Source organism: Limulus polyphemus, unplaced genomic scaffold, assembly GCF_000517525.1.
Source record: "Limulus polyphemus unplaced genomic scaffold, Limulus_polyphemus-2.1.2 Scaffold614, whole genome shotgun sequence".
Taxonomy (NCBI): Eukaryota; Metazoa; Arthropoda; class Merostomata; order Xiphosura; family Limulidae; genus Limulus; species Limulus polyphemus.
Genome location: NW_013666224.1, coordinates 175,061 through 184,191, shown reverse-complemented (window position 1 = coordinate 184,191; position 9,131 = coordinate 175,061). Strand labels below are relative to the sequence as shown.

The 9,131-nt window shown below is 32.3% G+C and overlaps 1 pseudogene; it reads left to right on the top strand.

The window, feature by feature from the left end:
* Positions 1-7,098: 7,098 nt before the first annotated feature.
* Positions 7,099-9,131, top strand: part of LOC106459472 — a 24,370-nt pseudogene continuing 22,337 nt past the window's right edge.

The window sequence follows — 9,131 nt, the reverse complement described above, 5'->3', positions numbered from 1 at the left end:
CTATTACACCGTAACTATAGCTATTGCACAACCAATGAAACCTTTAATAAAAACAGACTGTATCCAAGATTATCTTATCTCTTATTCAAAATACTATTTGTTTGTCTGACGTATATTAAGGTTGGGAAAGATACACACAGATAAAAGAGCTGTCATTGTAACTTAACTTGTGGGACTGGGAACACTTAAAACAATTTTTGGGGCACTTAGAATTGCATCAATAAGTCCCCCTCCCCCTAGTGGCACAGCAGTATGTCTGCGGATTTATAATGCTACAAACCGAATTTCGATACCCGTGGTGGGCAGAGCACAGATAGCCCATTGTGTAGCTTTATGCTTTACTTCAAACAAATAAACAAAACATAAATAAGAAATAGGCTTCGATCAATATTTATATTTCATCAAACTGAAAATGATGGGGAAAAGGAATTTTAAAAAATTTAGTCACAAAGATCTTACTGAAATTAATATCTTAAACTTGATCCTCGAGAGATTTTAAACCTCGCAACAAAAAATTTTAAAAGGTTCTTTAATAAATTTGACAAAAAAATTCACTTGCATGTCTACCAGCAGTAAGGTATATTTCTATTCATACCTACCAACCAATGTCTTTTTAGAGGCTTACAAGTCAAAACAGGTAAAAAAAATCATTAGAAATTTAATGCAGGTTTTTGAATAAAATATAAAAGATAAGTTAGTTAAGTATTGTATTAGGATCTATGTATCAATATACTACGCTTCCCAAACAAGTTTTCATACTGAATTTGTTGATCTTAACTATCTATTTAGTGTTGGTTGGATTTGCAAAACACGTCTGAAGTTTTGTTTTTCTACCAAGTTATATATACTTAAAAAAACTGGTTCAAGAAGTTTATTAAATGTCGAAAAAAAATTCAAATTTTTGAGAATATGCCATCCTCGGTAATAACCATTTACAAACAGTATAATAAACATACGCTGACTGAAAATTTATTACCATTCCAACACACTTTGTGGAAGTTGCTAATGTCGAATTAGCGATCTAATTAGTCGGAAACAACCTAAAACCAACTTACAAAGCAACAAGCGGTTTGAAAATATTAATAGTCTTTTTTTTTTATAATCATTTGTTATAAAAATTTGTAATCACTAATTCAATTATAGAAAGATTTGAAGTCCCATCTATCGACAAAATCTAAAGGATAAATTTGCGGAAAAAACTACATTTACCATACAACTTTATTGCTAATTTCTTACAATATTAAAACTATAATCAAATATTGGATTGCTTCTCTATTAAAAAATAAAACCGATAAGTCCTTCAAAAGTCAATAATTCTCGCGAAGTGACACCGTATAACATTTTCTTCTGTTAAATAAACAAGATTTTTCGCTCTAAAAATGTCAAATACGACTAATCACCAACAAATATTTTAATCCCAATGTTTCAAAAACACTGAGAATGAAAGAGATTTAAATAACAAAATATAACACACTCCATTACAGAAGCAGTGGTATGTATCAAAAAACTATAAATATGCTTTTATTTTTTATTTTTTTGCTCAAGTGTTAACATTGACTAGTTGCAATAATCCTACTACATACTGTTTCAAGGATACCTTGGAACGCCACCTAAGGTCGTTTTACTTGTGTGTATATATGTACGTGTTATGTATGTTTTTAACACACCTGTATCAACTGTTGAAGCTGTAAGTTGCATGGTTATCCCACCGCCTGTAAACCAAAGTTATTTTGATCACGATTAACTCTAGAATTCAAACTTTTTATTAACCCGCTTGTCCGATAATTTTTGAAATAAAGAGAACACTAGAATTGTTCTTTTTAGGCTCCTTTGAATTAAGGACAGTTACTGGCTTGAACGTGTTTTAAATATACACTTGTTGCTGTGCATTCAAGTTTGCATCACATACAAACATGTTACTACAATGGTCTCATCCTATGATTGGTCGAGACTACCTGTCTCTGCCGCATGAGTGCAGTACTGTTATCGACGTCTTCGTAGTTTCTCATACTCGCGTGACCACGTGCAGAAATTTGCAAATTTTGCCAAATGTTGTTGTTATTAAGCACAAATCAATACATAGGGCTATCTGTGCTCTACCCACCATGGGTATCAAAACCCACTTTCTAGCAGTACAAGTCCGCATACATACTGCTATGCCACTGGGGGCGCCAAATGTTATTTAGTGACAGTTCTTAATTATATGAAAAAGATTCCCTCCAACAAAATGGATAAGTGGAAAAATCTTATAATGCAACTAGAAATCCCAATAAGGAATGGGAGCAACAATTTAAGTGGCCTTCTTGGAATAACAATGCTTGTTTTTGTAAATGGTGTAAGAGCATTTTATCCAATATGCGGAAATCTGCTTTGGAAGAGCACGAGAAAACAGTGAAGCACAGAAAAAATGCTAACACACTTACCAATACAGGGAAACTAACCAACACTTTCAAAACAAGCACAGTTAACCCCGGTAGGGAACTCAAAGAATTTGAAATAAAGTACAGTGTCTCAACAGCTTGTTACTGTAGTGTTAATAAATAAATCATCAAACAGAATAAATAGCAAGTTATGGTAAAAGAATCATTCTTGAAAAAAATTGAACTTCATCGTACAAATTGTATGTACCTAATATAAATGTTGTTTCGTTGTCATTAGTTGAAAGAGCTAATCGATTATGTAAAAGGTAAAATATATTCATTGCTAATTGATGAATCTACAGATGCGAGTGCAACAAAGCTTTTGTGTGTAAGATATTTTTCTAAGAAACTGCAAAAAATAGAATTCATGTCATATCTACAACAGGTAAGTCCATTCAATGCTATTACTTTTTAAACTTGAGTAATATTGATATAACCTGTTGCATTGGTTTAGGTACTGATGATGCAAACAATGTCCGTGATGATTTTAATTCAGTTTTTTCAAGGTTTAGTGATGTCAATCGTAACATTAAATTTGTGAAATGTACTTGTCACAGTTTAGTATTGTGCTGTGAAAAATCATTTAAAATTTTGCTTTCCAACTTAAAATACCTGATTTCTGAAATTTCTTACTGGTTCAGTTTAAGTTCTTTGCGTCGAGAAGAATACCAATAAGTATAAACCGTAATTAACAATGGAAATGAACACTTTGACAACCTAGTTACACCAAGTAAACTCGGTGGTTTGTTCTAGGAAAATGTATACGAATAATTTTAGAACAATGGGAAGAAATTAAAGCCTATTTCTGCTCATTGCTCGATAGAAACTATAATGCACGACTTCTGAAAGAAATGCTCCTTGGTAAAGTTAACAAGCTTTATCTTACCTTTGCTTGTCCAATGATTCAAAATTCTGAATCACTCAATGCTGCATTCCAGGCATCAAATCGTCATCCCAGCAAAAACTAGTCATTCATCAACGCTATCGTGATTTTTGCTCCAGGCAACAAAACAGATTGATAAAAGAATTGATAAGACAACAATAAAAATTGAATATATGAAATATTTTAATCCTAGTGTTTGCCTTAGCCAAATTAAGCCACGATTCAATGATCTTACCCTTGAACAGTTAGCTAAAGAAGAAAATATTGATATAATGAAAGTGGCTAATCAATATGAACGCATCTCTATGAAAACTAATTGGCGAGAGGAATTTCCTGGCTCACAAATTCCATCAGACCCAGTTGAGTTTTGGGCTTTTATGTTAAATTATGAATATGCAGTTGGAGAAAAATGTTATAAAGAGTTAGCAACCATTGATTTGAACTCCTACTGTATTCCTTTTGGTGCTGCATTTGTTGAACGGTTTTTTTTTTCACATATAGCCAATGTTAAGACAAAGGCAAGCAACCACCTTAGCCCAAATTCTCTTGAGTCAATTTTACATGTGAGAACAGTTATGTACAATAAGGGAATTTGTTGCCAAGGTTTTGAAGTTACTGAAAAAATGTTAGCACTCTTCACAAGCCAAATATACAGTAAGGACAAAGATATAAATGACGACCATGGGGAAGACAGACAATAGCCAAGTAATTCCGGCTCAAACATTGTTACCAGAACTGACACAGAAGATAATACTGTGGAGTCGTTTGGAGAAACCTTTCTATTGAATTTTAAAACTATTTCAGGTAAGCTGAATTTTGAAAATAACAATTTATATTAATTACATTAAAATATGAACACTGGGTGTTATTTCTACAAATATGTATGTCCTTTTATTTTGTTTGAAAGTACGGTTTTTATGAACAGGTTGTCCTATTTTTGTCAAGAGCTTCTGGCAACCCTGAGAAAAAGCAACGAGTTGTGATTTTAAGTTAGTTCTCTTGGAAGTTAGACAATTTTGTTTGAAATATTACAGGTGAATATGCATTTTTTGTGACAAGATGTTGAAATTTCATCGATTTAAAAAGATGGCTGAAGTAGCCCAGTCAGTAATTCCACATATCATGTATACCGTTGAAGAACTTTCACCCTGGGTCCACAGTTATGCAGGTCTGTGCAAACCACGTTGTAAGGGTTTTTCCTACTAGATAGTAAATATATGAAATAGTAAATACACCAGCAGTGCGATTGTTCAGTCACGAATTAAGTTTATAGAATAATTTTAATGTATTTTTAGTGTTGCAAAGAACAAAATTGAATATTGTTTTAAATGTACTATTAGAAATTCTTCCTAAATGTATGCCATATTTGCATTTAATAGTACTTTCTTCAATATAACTGGATGGATATATAATATAATGATTAACGCCCAGACTACACAAAGTAACTGTTTCGTTTATAGCAGAAATTCGAATTTCTTTCATTTTGTGATGTAGACTGGGAAAACTTAAGAATCCGTAATAATTTATCTAAAAGCTATTAAATAGTTTAGTTGCAAAATTAAATGCTAAAACGATCACGCATAGTGAATTATTTTCATTATAGTATTTTGGTAGACTATAAAATTCAAATATTCGTCTATTTGGTGGAAGATTGAGAAGATGTTAGAGTAACTTTCCTTTTGAATCTATTTGAAGATATTGTTAGTTTGCATTTCAGTGTTGTAGATTTCTAGAAATTTGTTTGTAAACATCATAGTCATTTAAAAGTTTCCTAGAATGTCTGCAACATACTTTTCGCTTTACATAATTATAAAATTTTAACTTTTGACGGACACGTTCATTGTATTGTCCTTGTTCTTCCAATGCGTCGCTTTCACCTTTTGATAGGTTTAGTTTCTTTTTGGTAATTCTCATAACTTTTGAAGGCATGTTTTATTTGATTTCTCAAATCCCTGATTACGTTTTTATTTAATCAGAAGCATGAGGTGTTTTAGTTCTTGTTATTTCATGAAAAAAGAAATTGTTACCTGAAGCTTTATGTTGTTATTTTTAGCCTCTGATGTCTTGCTTGATTTACTCGAGATGTATTCGGGGCGAGAACTTTTATTCATGCAGCAGACTGAGTAAAATTCCCATTCTTTTAAGAGAAGCTGGAAACTATTTCAATAACCACGGTAACCTTGGTGGTGTGGGGTTTTTAGGTGGGAACTAATTTTCTAACAAGTATCAGATAGATCCGTTAACAATGACAGATTCATCCAGTAAATGAAAGTAGTTTGCATTTAATAACTAGAATAAGTTCTCCTTTTGTATGTGTGAAATAACGAGACTGAACAAATTTAGCAAAACGAAAACTAATTGTATTATGAAACAGATAAATAGAAAATGCAGAATATGTACTTGGCATAAATAAAGCACAAATAAATGCAACAAATAAGCTCGGTTCTTTATCCAGTTGACAGCGTCACTTTTGTTCTCATCAATTGTCGGCTGTAACATACAGACAGTGTTGATTTGGCCAGCAAATGATACTACACTCATTAATCCTTTCAACTTGGATGCTATATGTTACTGCAGAATCCTCTAAGATAAAAAAACAAAACATTATTTACTATAAAGAACAAAGAAATGTAGCAACTACAAGAGGGCAATCACAACGACTTTCTGGATCACGTGTCTATGCTAAAATTACATATCAACTATATCAACGAAAAGGTTTTTGGTTCTAATATAATTAAAGCAGATAGAAAACATATGATATACCTGAATATCACAGTGGAAACAAAATATTTTAAACCTTGCGATATCAGGCTTAAGATGGTTCCATGAACAGGTTTACTTGTGTACATCTTATCATTTTTTATAATGCTTTTATTCGCTTGTCTACATTGCAATCATTAAACAATAACAAAAGCATTCAATCTATATTCACAAGTAATGGGGAAAACTCTAAACACATTCATCAGATGCATTCGAACCCAAAACTCGTCAGCCAATCCAGTGTTCTACAGACTGAGCTAAAGGGTAAACCCGTTATCACTTATTTCTAAAGCGCAGTAGAAAACAATTGCAGCGGAAACTGTTTCTTCAATGAGTAAATAAATTTTATTTGATTCGATTCTGAAATTGAAATTACTTTAATTGATTGCTGATATTCATGCCTGACATACTCAAAATACATTATTGAAGACTTAACTATAGCGTTTTAACCATAACTTTATCAGGAATTTAAATATATCGAAAATTTTGAAAAACAAAGGGTGTGTAGATTTAGTTTTTATATTTCTTATAATTATATATATCGTATTTTCTTCCTGCGTTAGTGATGTAGGCATTTTTGGCGTCAACGCGTAGCCCAGAAAATTAAGATTAACTTATCTTTTGTTCTGCATCCATCGCGAGTATCGAAACCCGAATTCTAGCATTGTAAGACCTCAAACTTATCGATGAGCCCTTCCTCTGGCAATTCTAAATTATGAATGGATATGCCTGATGTTGAAGTCTGTGTCCTCGCCGTCTAACCTTGTGTCGCATAAAGTGCCGTTCAAAAAAAAAAAAAGTTGAAAATACCATGACAATTACCATCCCATCTTAATAGATATCATTATCTAAGAGATTCTGCTTTGTAAAAAATAGTCGGAAGTAACGTGAAATATCTATTGAGAAAAAGTTTCTATTGTAATTTTTTTTTCAAGAACATGTGTCGCGTAGTCTAGATTTAGTTAAATATAAAATTTATTGATATTTTTATAATTAGAAATAACTACCACAGTTCTCCAGTTAGCATAGATGGGGCTTTTTCTCTTGCGATGTTTATTCATTTATTCTTAGTTGGAAACAAAAGTTTGAAATATTTGTCATTGTAATATTATTTTAATACGAGGAATGGATTTTTAATAACTTTATTTGGTTTTCATCTTTTAAGTTCAAGTAATTTAAATGAACGAGTCAAACGCTAACCGTCCTCCTCATTACTTTCAAGAGCTTCCAACCCAACGTGAAGAGAGGTTAGAAAACTTGTTTAAACAACTCGACGTTGATGGTGATGGACGCATCAATTTTCAAGATCTTTCTAAAGCTCTGGAGAAAATGGGTCTTCCACATGCCGCAGGGAATGTGGAAGTAAGATAACTAGTCGATAATTAAAAGCATACCAACGTTACTTTCTAAGTCTACTCTTGTTTTTGTAGTTACTTAACCTTTTCTATTAAAGAATTAAATAAAATGCAAAATTCAGTCCAGTCAACTGGGACATTCATCTACATCACTATAACGCAGACTTAACTATAAATGTTTTAATTTTTTCACTCTTATTAAAGAAATAATAACAAATGGCATAGAATTACTTGCACTTTGGTATTGTAACTAATGTATACTGTGAGAAGGTATTTGTACACTGTAACAGACATTCAAAGGATAGGTCAGATACTGAAAGTAGCTTCTTTAGACTCCGGTAAGCAAATGTCCTTAAGATGCATGTAAAATCTCAAAATATTGGACTAGAATTATTTAGAAAAATTCAAACATATAGCAACAAAATGAAACTTGCCAGTTTAAATTGACTTTGTATAAGAAATTATCATAAAAATATTTTAAAAATTGGTTTAAGAAGGTGAAGTATTGTTAAAAAAAAAAAGGTTGTTTTGTTATGTCACATAGAGAAGAATGAAAAATAATAATTTCCTCTCTGCCATAAAAGCAAGTGTAAAATACTTATTTATTATCTCAAGGTTTTTTCTGCTTCAGTCTTCATGAGCATTGTCAACATGGATGGTTGATGTGAATGTAAAGACACTGGGCTTAAATTTTATGCTAACATAGTTTCATAGACTCTGACTTTCATACCCTTGTAAACTCGTTTTCTCGGCCACTACTATTAAGCTAATGATATTTTACTACCTCGAAATATTTCATCCATTAGAACAAAAAATTCTGCTAACTTGTAAAGCTTGACATTTTCATCTATTTTATGTAGCCAGACAAGTAAAGTAATTTAACACACATGGACAACAAGGGACCATTTAATTCTTCAAAACTGTATGCATACTCTCCCTATACAAAAGACAGAAATTTAAACCATCCCATTATTTTTAGGGATAGAAGTAACGAAATAAAATTATGTTCATTCAAGGGAAAACTATCAGAAAAATTACAATCCCTCGTATGAAGTTGCATTTCTTCATGAATTGTTTTTTTATTTAATCTATGCAATATGTTCACTTTCATTGGTCTTATCTAAAGGTATATTGATGGATCATGCGTTCCCTATCAGGAAAACCAATTTAAAAGAATTTCTCAAGCAAAGTTCAATTCCTTGGGAATGTAATATTTTGATACTTGAGTAATGGAGGCCAGTACTTAAAAGCTTAAGAGGAAAGTGATAATTTCCTGAAAAATTGGGGATCTAAATATTACATCCCCTGAGTGAAGAAGGCAGTACTTTATAAACGTTTAAGAGGAATTTCATTTTTTGGGTGGCCTTCCGAGTCAGGAATGTATGATCTATCCATATTCTTCTAGTTGTGACCAATGAATGTGAACATATTACATGAATTAAATAAAAAAAAAAATATTAAAAAACGTTTTGTTTTTGAGTTTCGTGCAAAGTTACACGAGGGCTATTTGCGCTAGACGTCCCTAATTTAGCAGTCTAAGACTAGAGGGAAGGCAGCTAGTCATCACCACCCATCGCCAACTTTTGGGCTACTCTCTTATCAACGAATAGTGAGATTGACCGTCACATTATAACGCCCCCCACGGCTGAAAGGGCGAGCATGTTTGGTATGACGGGGATTCGAACCCGTGACCCTCAGATTGCAAGTCGAGCA